At 56.0% G+C, this 7,233-nt stretch overlaps 1 protein-coding gene across 3 annotated transcripts in view; it reads right to left on the reverse strand.

Annotated features, from left to right (window-relative positions):
- CADM3 (cell adhesion molecule 3) overlaps positions 1 to 7,233 on the reverse strand; it is a 111,555-nt gene that overhangs the window by 17,532 nt on the left and 86,790 nt on the right. The window lies entirely within an intron of this gene.

The raw sequence follows: 7,233 nt of genomic DNA on the forward strand, positions 1-7,233 counted from the left end.
AACGTGTCCCTGCCTCCCTCCTTCCCTACACCCGCAGTGTGCCCCTCACTCCACACACCTGCAACGTGCCCCACCCTCCATACACATGCAGAGTGCCACTCCCCAAAGTATCCCAAGTTTACCCCTCCACTCTCAACGTGCCCTTCCCTACACTCCTCTGAACCACACCTCCCTCACACCTGAACTGCCCCTCCCCCTCCCACACCTGACCCCTCCCTCCCCCATCACCTCAGGGTGCTGGCTGCCCTGGCACTGGGTGGATGTTCCCCATCCCCCTGGGAGTATTCCAGGAGCTGCCGAAGGGGAGAAATAAGGCAGGGCTTGCTCCCTGTGCAGCACATCTCAGCCCTGCTCTGCTCTTAACTGCACAGGGGTCAGGCTGGGGAGGTTCTTCAAAGCTCCCTCCTTGCCAAATTCCTGCCAAGTTCCTGTCTCTGCCCCACCTCCTCAGGGGTTGGGGGCTGGGGACCCCTTTGGCTTACGTTCAGCTTTTCTGAAGGGAAGGGAACAGTACTGATCCCCCACACCTGTGGCAGCCCTTTGATCCCCACACACCACGTCAAGGTGAGCTGCAGCTCTGCACCCACCAGGCTCAGGTTCATTTGCATTTTCACAGACCAGCAGGCGGTCCCAGACTGGGGGGAGAATTTCCCCCTCCTTCCTGGCTCTAGGTACCTCCACCATCTCCAGGGCAGCTGCCATATTCGTAACTTGGGCGCTTCCCACCCTTGGGTGGGAGTCATAGTTTTGGCAGTGCCCGCAGCTGCCTCGGTGTCCCCAATTTTGGAGACACCACCATCCTCATGTTGAGTGCTGCCCTGGGTACCAGAGAGAGTATTTCCCTGGCCTGGCCTTCAGGACTCAGAGAACTTCCCTTCAGGCCAGTAGCAGAGTGCTCAGTCCCAGGCATTGGAATGCACAGGGCAGAGGTCACTTGATCTCAGCAGTGTGCTGGGACATTGGCCGGGGGATACATTTGCATTTTGGCTAACACACCCCTGACGCAGCTCTGAGGTGAACTGAGGGGTCTGATTCACCCATAATATCTTTCCTCAATAACACCGCGACTGGAATATCTGCAAGGGCACCTATACCAGCTCCCCTGAGCCTGCCTGCGCCTGGATTCACATCTCTGCTATAGGTACAGCGAAGGCTTTTACACCAGGGACTTTCCCCAGACGCCACACTCCAGGCACATCTGATGGAGTTTCACCACTTGGGCTTTAACTTTAGTTCCAGTATCTCACCATTTGACAAATGTCTCCCCATTAACTATCACCTTCCAGCATAGGCGGCGACTCCGCAGGTGCTCCGGGACTGGAGCACCCACAGGGAAAAATTAGAAGGTGCTCTGCACCCACCGGCAGCCAAGCTCCCCCCTCCTCGCCTCCTTCTCCCCCTCCCAGCGCGCTGCATCCCCGCTCCTCCCACTCCTTCCCAGTGCTTCCCACTCCCCTGCCGCCTAACAGCTGTTTGGCGATGTTTAGGACTTTCTGGGAGAGAGGGGGAGGAGCCGGGGATGTGGCACGCTCAGGGGAGGAGGCAGAGAAGAGGCGGGGACTTGGGGGAAGGGGGTGGAATGGGGGCGGGAAGGGGGCAGGGCTGTGGTGGGAAAAGGCGGGGTGGGGACTTTGGTGAAGGGGTGGAGTGGGGGCGGGGCGAGGGTGGTGCAGGGGCGGGCCAGGGTCAGGTTGAGCACCCACCGGGCAGAGGGGAAGTTGGTGCCTATGCGGCTTCCAGGACCACTGGGGATCCGATGGCTCTGCACCCAGGAGGGTGCAGCACGAGGGCAGTGGTTTGGGATGTGACTGGCTCAGCATGAATGTGAGATGCCATCGGGGGCCTGGCTCCATGACTCCCTCCTTCCAGAGATTCAGTCCCACAGTCTGTGAGGCTGGGGTGCAGCTGGTCTTCCCAACACTGCACTGTGCGGAGCAGGCAAGTGAACCAGCTGGCAATAGACGGGCACTGCTTTTCCCCACCCGTCCCGGGGCTTGGGCACGATGGCTCATCCAGCTCAATGGCAGAGAGTCCAACAGGTGGGGAAATCTCAGGGACAGCTTCCTAGAGGGAAGCAAGGAAGAGGCTGACAGAAGTGACAACTGTGCTCCACCCAGACTTCAGCAGAGATCATGGGCAGATCTACAGGTAGACTTAGAAGCTGCAACTCGAGAGGGACAGATTGAGTCTAGAAGCTCAGCTGCTTGCAGACTGGGAGAAGCAGTGTCAGTGCGACGAGAGAGAGAAGGACAAAGATCAGCATCAGTCTGAGATGGAGAGACTGTGTCAGCAAAACCCTCATAATTATTGTGGGCCCGGATGATCAGAGGACTATTCTGAATGATGTGCCAAGAATGGTCTTCTGGGACAATCCATGTGAAGTGGAATTCCTGGGAACATCTAGGAGGAGGTGAGGGGAAATGCCTTCCACCAGGTATGCAAAATCCCAGCCATTTAAAGCTACACCCTGAGGAAGGGGCCATCGTCCACTGCCAGACACCGACAGTCTGAAGATCAAAGGCCCAAGCTGCATAAAGAAAGAGGCTGATCTGCCCAGCCGGGTGCTTGTTCTGAGCTGAGGCTGTTATGAACTCGTAACCACAGAAAACCCCTGGGTGGGGGTTGGAGGACTGACTCCTCCCACAGCCCTTGTTGGAGCTGGGGTGACCTCTCTGGAGCTTATTAGCATGTGAGTAGTTTCTCTGATTGTTTTTAAGATGTTTTCTCTGTAGTGCTTTCACCTTAAGAATAATTGCGACGTATCACAGTGGGCAATTACGCTGCTTATAGCCTCTGGAGAGACAGTGAAGTGCAGATGCTTTTAGGCAATCTGGCTTGCTGGGAATGACACTGTGTAAGTGGGAAGCTGCGCAGCCTGGAAAAACTCCGTTCAGGAGGGAGAGAGGCGCGGATCTCTGCTCAAGAGATGTGACCACGGCTGGGAAGCCGGGAGCCTGTGAGTGGGTGCCCTTGCTGGACCGCTGAGGGGAAATACTGGGGCAGGTGCCCAGGCCTGTGACTAGGATTATAACGCTTACAGGCAACGTAAACACACTTTGTTCCAACGACTGACATTGCCCCCTGAAGCGTATAGGAGAAAGTTTGGGGGAATTCAGAAAAAAAGGGATATAACCCAAATTAGGGAATAGATGTCAATACAGACGCCAGAGAAGGTGCTGGGATTCTGACTGTGGAATGTGGGAAGTGGTTTTTCTTGATGTGTTATTTTCTGTACTGATGTAACAGGCTTGAGTCCAGAGGGCTCAGGTACAAACCCACTAGGGCCAAACTCAGTGGTCAAGGGGGCGAACGCGCTGTCTGCCCTCACCCTGGGAGCAGGGAGACACTGGCACAGCTAGAAAGTGCTGAGGGTCAGAACTGTGCTCGGAGCCAGGAAGACTGTGGCACAGCTAGAAAATGCTGTGATTCAAAACTGCATAGGGGAAGGGAAACTGAGGCACAGCCCGGAGATGATGTGACAGAGCTCCTGTGGAATGAGGGAGACTGAGGGTAGTAAAGAGTGCTGCCCGCCAGAGGGTGGGTAAAGCCCAAGTGGGGGTGTGACTCCCCCACTGGGGGGAGTGTAGAGGTTACAGAGGCGGGAAGGTGCCCCTTAATCTGTCACTTGAGGTGTAATTAAACCCCAGGGGAATGGGGGAAGGAAACACACCTCACTTCTGCCCACGGAGGTGTGAACATGGGAAGGACCTATAATGTGGTCACAAAATTGCATTTCAGTGTGACCATTGGAAGTGCTACTGACTGTATGAACTTCGGATTAAGCAGCAGCAACAGCAGATGCTCTGTCTAGCAGTGTGGGGCCAGAACACCCCTGGGGTACATGCAGGGTACTCCGGCTCGGTTCTTTTGGAAAAGGGAGCAATGTGGCGAATAGGGAGTCTTGTCTGTACCACTTGCGAAGGGTGGATGATTTTATGAAACTATACCAGGGAATGTCGGTGTCATGGAAAGCCGGGCTGTGCCATGCCTCTGCCAGGCCAGAGACACCGGTGAGTGATCTGAGCTCAAAGATCCTTTAGTCAAAGTTCAATGCCTTGGGACAATGGGTTTGCTCTTCCTCTGGTGAAGGGTGGCAGGGGGTTGGGGGGGGGGTAATGGCAACTGACCAAAAGGTAGAACAAAGGAAGCAGGTGACCCCAGCAGGAGTCCCTAAATTGACTCAAGGGGAGAAGGGGAACTGGGGAGAGAGCCACCTTGCACCAGACTAGGGTGAGGGAGGCTGCTGCAGGGGCAGGCTAGGCAGTGGACTGGAGGATCCTGCCTGCCTGGCAGACAGAACCCAGCTGATCCTCCAAGGGAAGGGATATTGTGGTTACGGGGTTTTGTTGACCAGGGCTCTCCTGTGCTTTACATGATTAAATATAAAGAGCATAAAGTTGTTAGACTGAATAAAATGCATGTGTGTTGGGGGGGTGCTGACTGCTTCACAACGGCTGCCTGTCCCCGAGGTAGTTAAACTGCACCCCTGTCTACACTACAAACGTACGTCGATATCACTATGTCACTCGGAGTGTGGATTGAGCGACGCAGTTATACCAACCTAGCCCCTGCTGTAGACAGCACTATGTTGCTGGGAGGGCTTCTCCCGTGACACGGCTACTGCCTCTCAGGGAGGTGGAGTGCCTACCCCGACGGGATACGCTCAGCAGCGCAGCTGCGCTGCAAGTGCAGACAAGCCCTGCAACCCGAAGCTTCCCACCTGTGGGGTGGAGATCTGGCAGAGGGTGGGTTTAACTGTGGGGGAGTTTGAAGGGTCAGTGCTGCACCCCAAGCGGCAGGGCAGCTGGACAGCGAGTTCCAGCACTCAGAGGGGGGTGCCAGAGAGACGGCACGCCTAGGGACCCTGAGATTGGGGCTGTGCCTGGACTCCGTTCAGATTCAGGGAGCTTGAAACACCGCTGGGAATGCAGAATGGAAGAGGCTTGGGTTCCCCACACAGCAACCCCAGTGGGTGGCCAGGAAGGGGTGCTCCCTAGGAACTGTGCCACCCTCCCTGCACCCAACCACGAGGTGCCGCTTCTCTGACACTCACCTGAACCGTGCGCTCCCCCAGACACCCACAGCCTAACTCCTCCAGTGTTTGCCTCCCCACACACGCTCACAGCATGCACCTCAGACACCCACACAGTGTACAGCTCCCCCCTCAGGCACTGTGCCCCTCACCCAACACAAACACTGTACTTTCCACAGCTTCGCAAAGCTGCATTGCCCACCCCCGCCCGTGTGCATGGGAAGGTACATAGTGGTGGGTTGTATGTATGTGTAGGGGGATGGTTAGCTGGGGACTGGGTGTGCGTGGGGGGGGGGGTTAACAGTGGGCTGTGTCTGTGTAGGGGGGTAGCGGTGGGTTGGGTGTGCATGGGGGGGGGTAGAGGTGGGCTCCGTATGTGCGTATTCATGATTAGCGGTGGGCTATGTGCACATAGGTTGTGGTTAGTGGTGTGCTGTGTGTGTGCATAGGGGTGGTTAGCGGTGGGTTGTGTGCGTGTATGGGTGGATAGTGGTGGGATGTGTGTGCATAGGAAGTGGTTAGCGGTGGGCTGTGTGCATGGATGTTTAACAGTGGGCTGTGTGTGTGTGAGCATAGGGGTAGATAGTGGTGGGATGTGTGGGTGTGCATAGGGGTGGTTAGCGGTGGGCTGTATGTGCGCGTAGGAGTGGTTAGCGGTGGGTTGTGTGTGCGCATAAGGGTAGACAGTGGTGGGCTGTGTGTGTGCATAGGAAGTGGTTAGCAGTGGGCTGTGTGCATGGGGGGTAGCAGTGGAATGTGTGTGCATCGGGGGGGGGGTGTTTAACAGTGGGCTGTGTGGGTGAGCATAGGAAGTGGTTAGCCGTGGGCTGTGTTTACGTAGGAGCTAGTTGGCGGTGGACTATGTGTGTGTCATGGGCTACCCATGGGCTTTGTGTGCATGGGGATGTTATTGATGGGCTGTGTCTAGGTTGGGGGGTTAAGCTGTGAGTTGCATCTATCTAGAGCGGTTAAGCTCTGGGTTGTGTGTGCATAGGGAGTGGTTAGTGGTGAGCTGTGTGCATGTAGCGGTGGTTAGCGGTGGGACGTGTGTGCATGTTGGTGGTTAACGGTGGGCTGTGTGTTTGTGCATGGGGAGTAGCGGTAGGCTGTAATTGTGATTAGTGATTAACAGTGGGCTGTGTGTGCGTAGGGATGGAGAGCAGTCGGATGTGTGTGTGGGTAGGGGTGGATAGCGGTGGGCTGTGTGTGTTCATGTGCATAGGAAGTGGTTAGTGGTTAGCTGTGTATGTGTGAGGGGGTTGCGGTGGGCTGTGTGTGTACACAGGGGGTGGTTAGCAGTGGGCTCTGTGTGTGCATGGGGTAGTTAGCTGTGGGCTGTGTGCGTGTGGGGCAGGGGGGTTAAGCTGTGGCTGCGTCTATGTAGAGGGGTTAAGCTCTGGACTGTGTGTGCATAGGGAGTGGTTAGTGGTGAGCTGTGTGTGTGTAGGGGTGGTTGGGGTGGGCTATGTGTGAATGTTGGTGGTTAATGGAGGGCTGTCTGTGTGCACAGAGGGGGTTAGCGGCGAGCTGTCTGTGAGTATAGGGGTGGTTAGCAGTGGGCTGTGTGTACACAGGGGTGATTAGCAGTGGGCACTTTGTGCAGCAAGTTGGTAAGCAGTGGGCTATGTGTGCATGTGGAGGGTGGTTTGCAGTGGGATGATTGTGCATAGGGGTGGCTAGCCATGGGATGTGTGTGTGGACAGGGGTGCTTAGTGGTGGGATTTGTGTGTGCATAGGGGTAGTTAGTGGTGGGCTGTGTGTGTGGACAGGGGTGCTTAGTGGTGGGATACGTGCATGTGAAGGGGTGTTTAGTGGTGGGCTGTGTGTGTGTGTATTAGTGATTAGCGGTAGACTCTTTGTGCATGGGGGTGGTTAGCAGTGGACTGTGTGCACATGCAGGCGGTGGTAGGCGGTCGGCTGTTTGTGCATCAAGTTGGTTAGCAGTGGGCTGTGTGTGCATCTAAAGGGTGGTTAGTGGTGGGCTGTGTGTGCATGTGGAGGGTGGTTTGCGGTGGGATGTTTGTGCATGGGGGGTTATGGTGGACCTTGTTTGTGTGCAGGGAACGGTTAGTGGTGGACTGCGTGTATGTGGGATGGTTAGCGGTGGGCTATGTGTGTGCATATTAGTGATTAGAGGTGGGCTGTGTGTACGTATGTAGCAGGGTGCTGGTGCAAAGGCACCTAATTAGCCCCTGCTCAGC

The sequence above is a fragment of the Terrapene carolina genome, unplaced genomic scaffold (assembly GCF_002925995.2).
Source record: "Terrapene carolina triunguis isolate 2854851 unplaced genomic scaffold, T_m_triunguis-2.0 Scaffold249, whole genome shotgun sequence".
In the NCBI taxonomy this organism is placed as follows: Eukaryota; Metazoa; Chordata; order Testudines; family Emydidae; genus Terrapene; species Terrapene triunguis.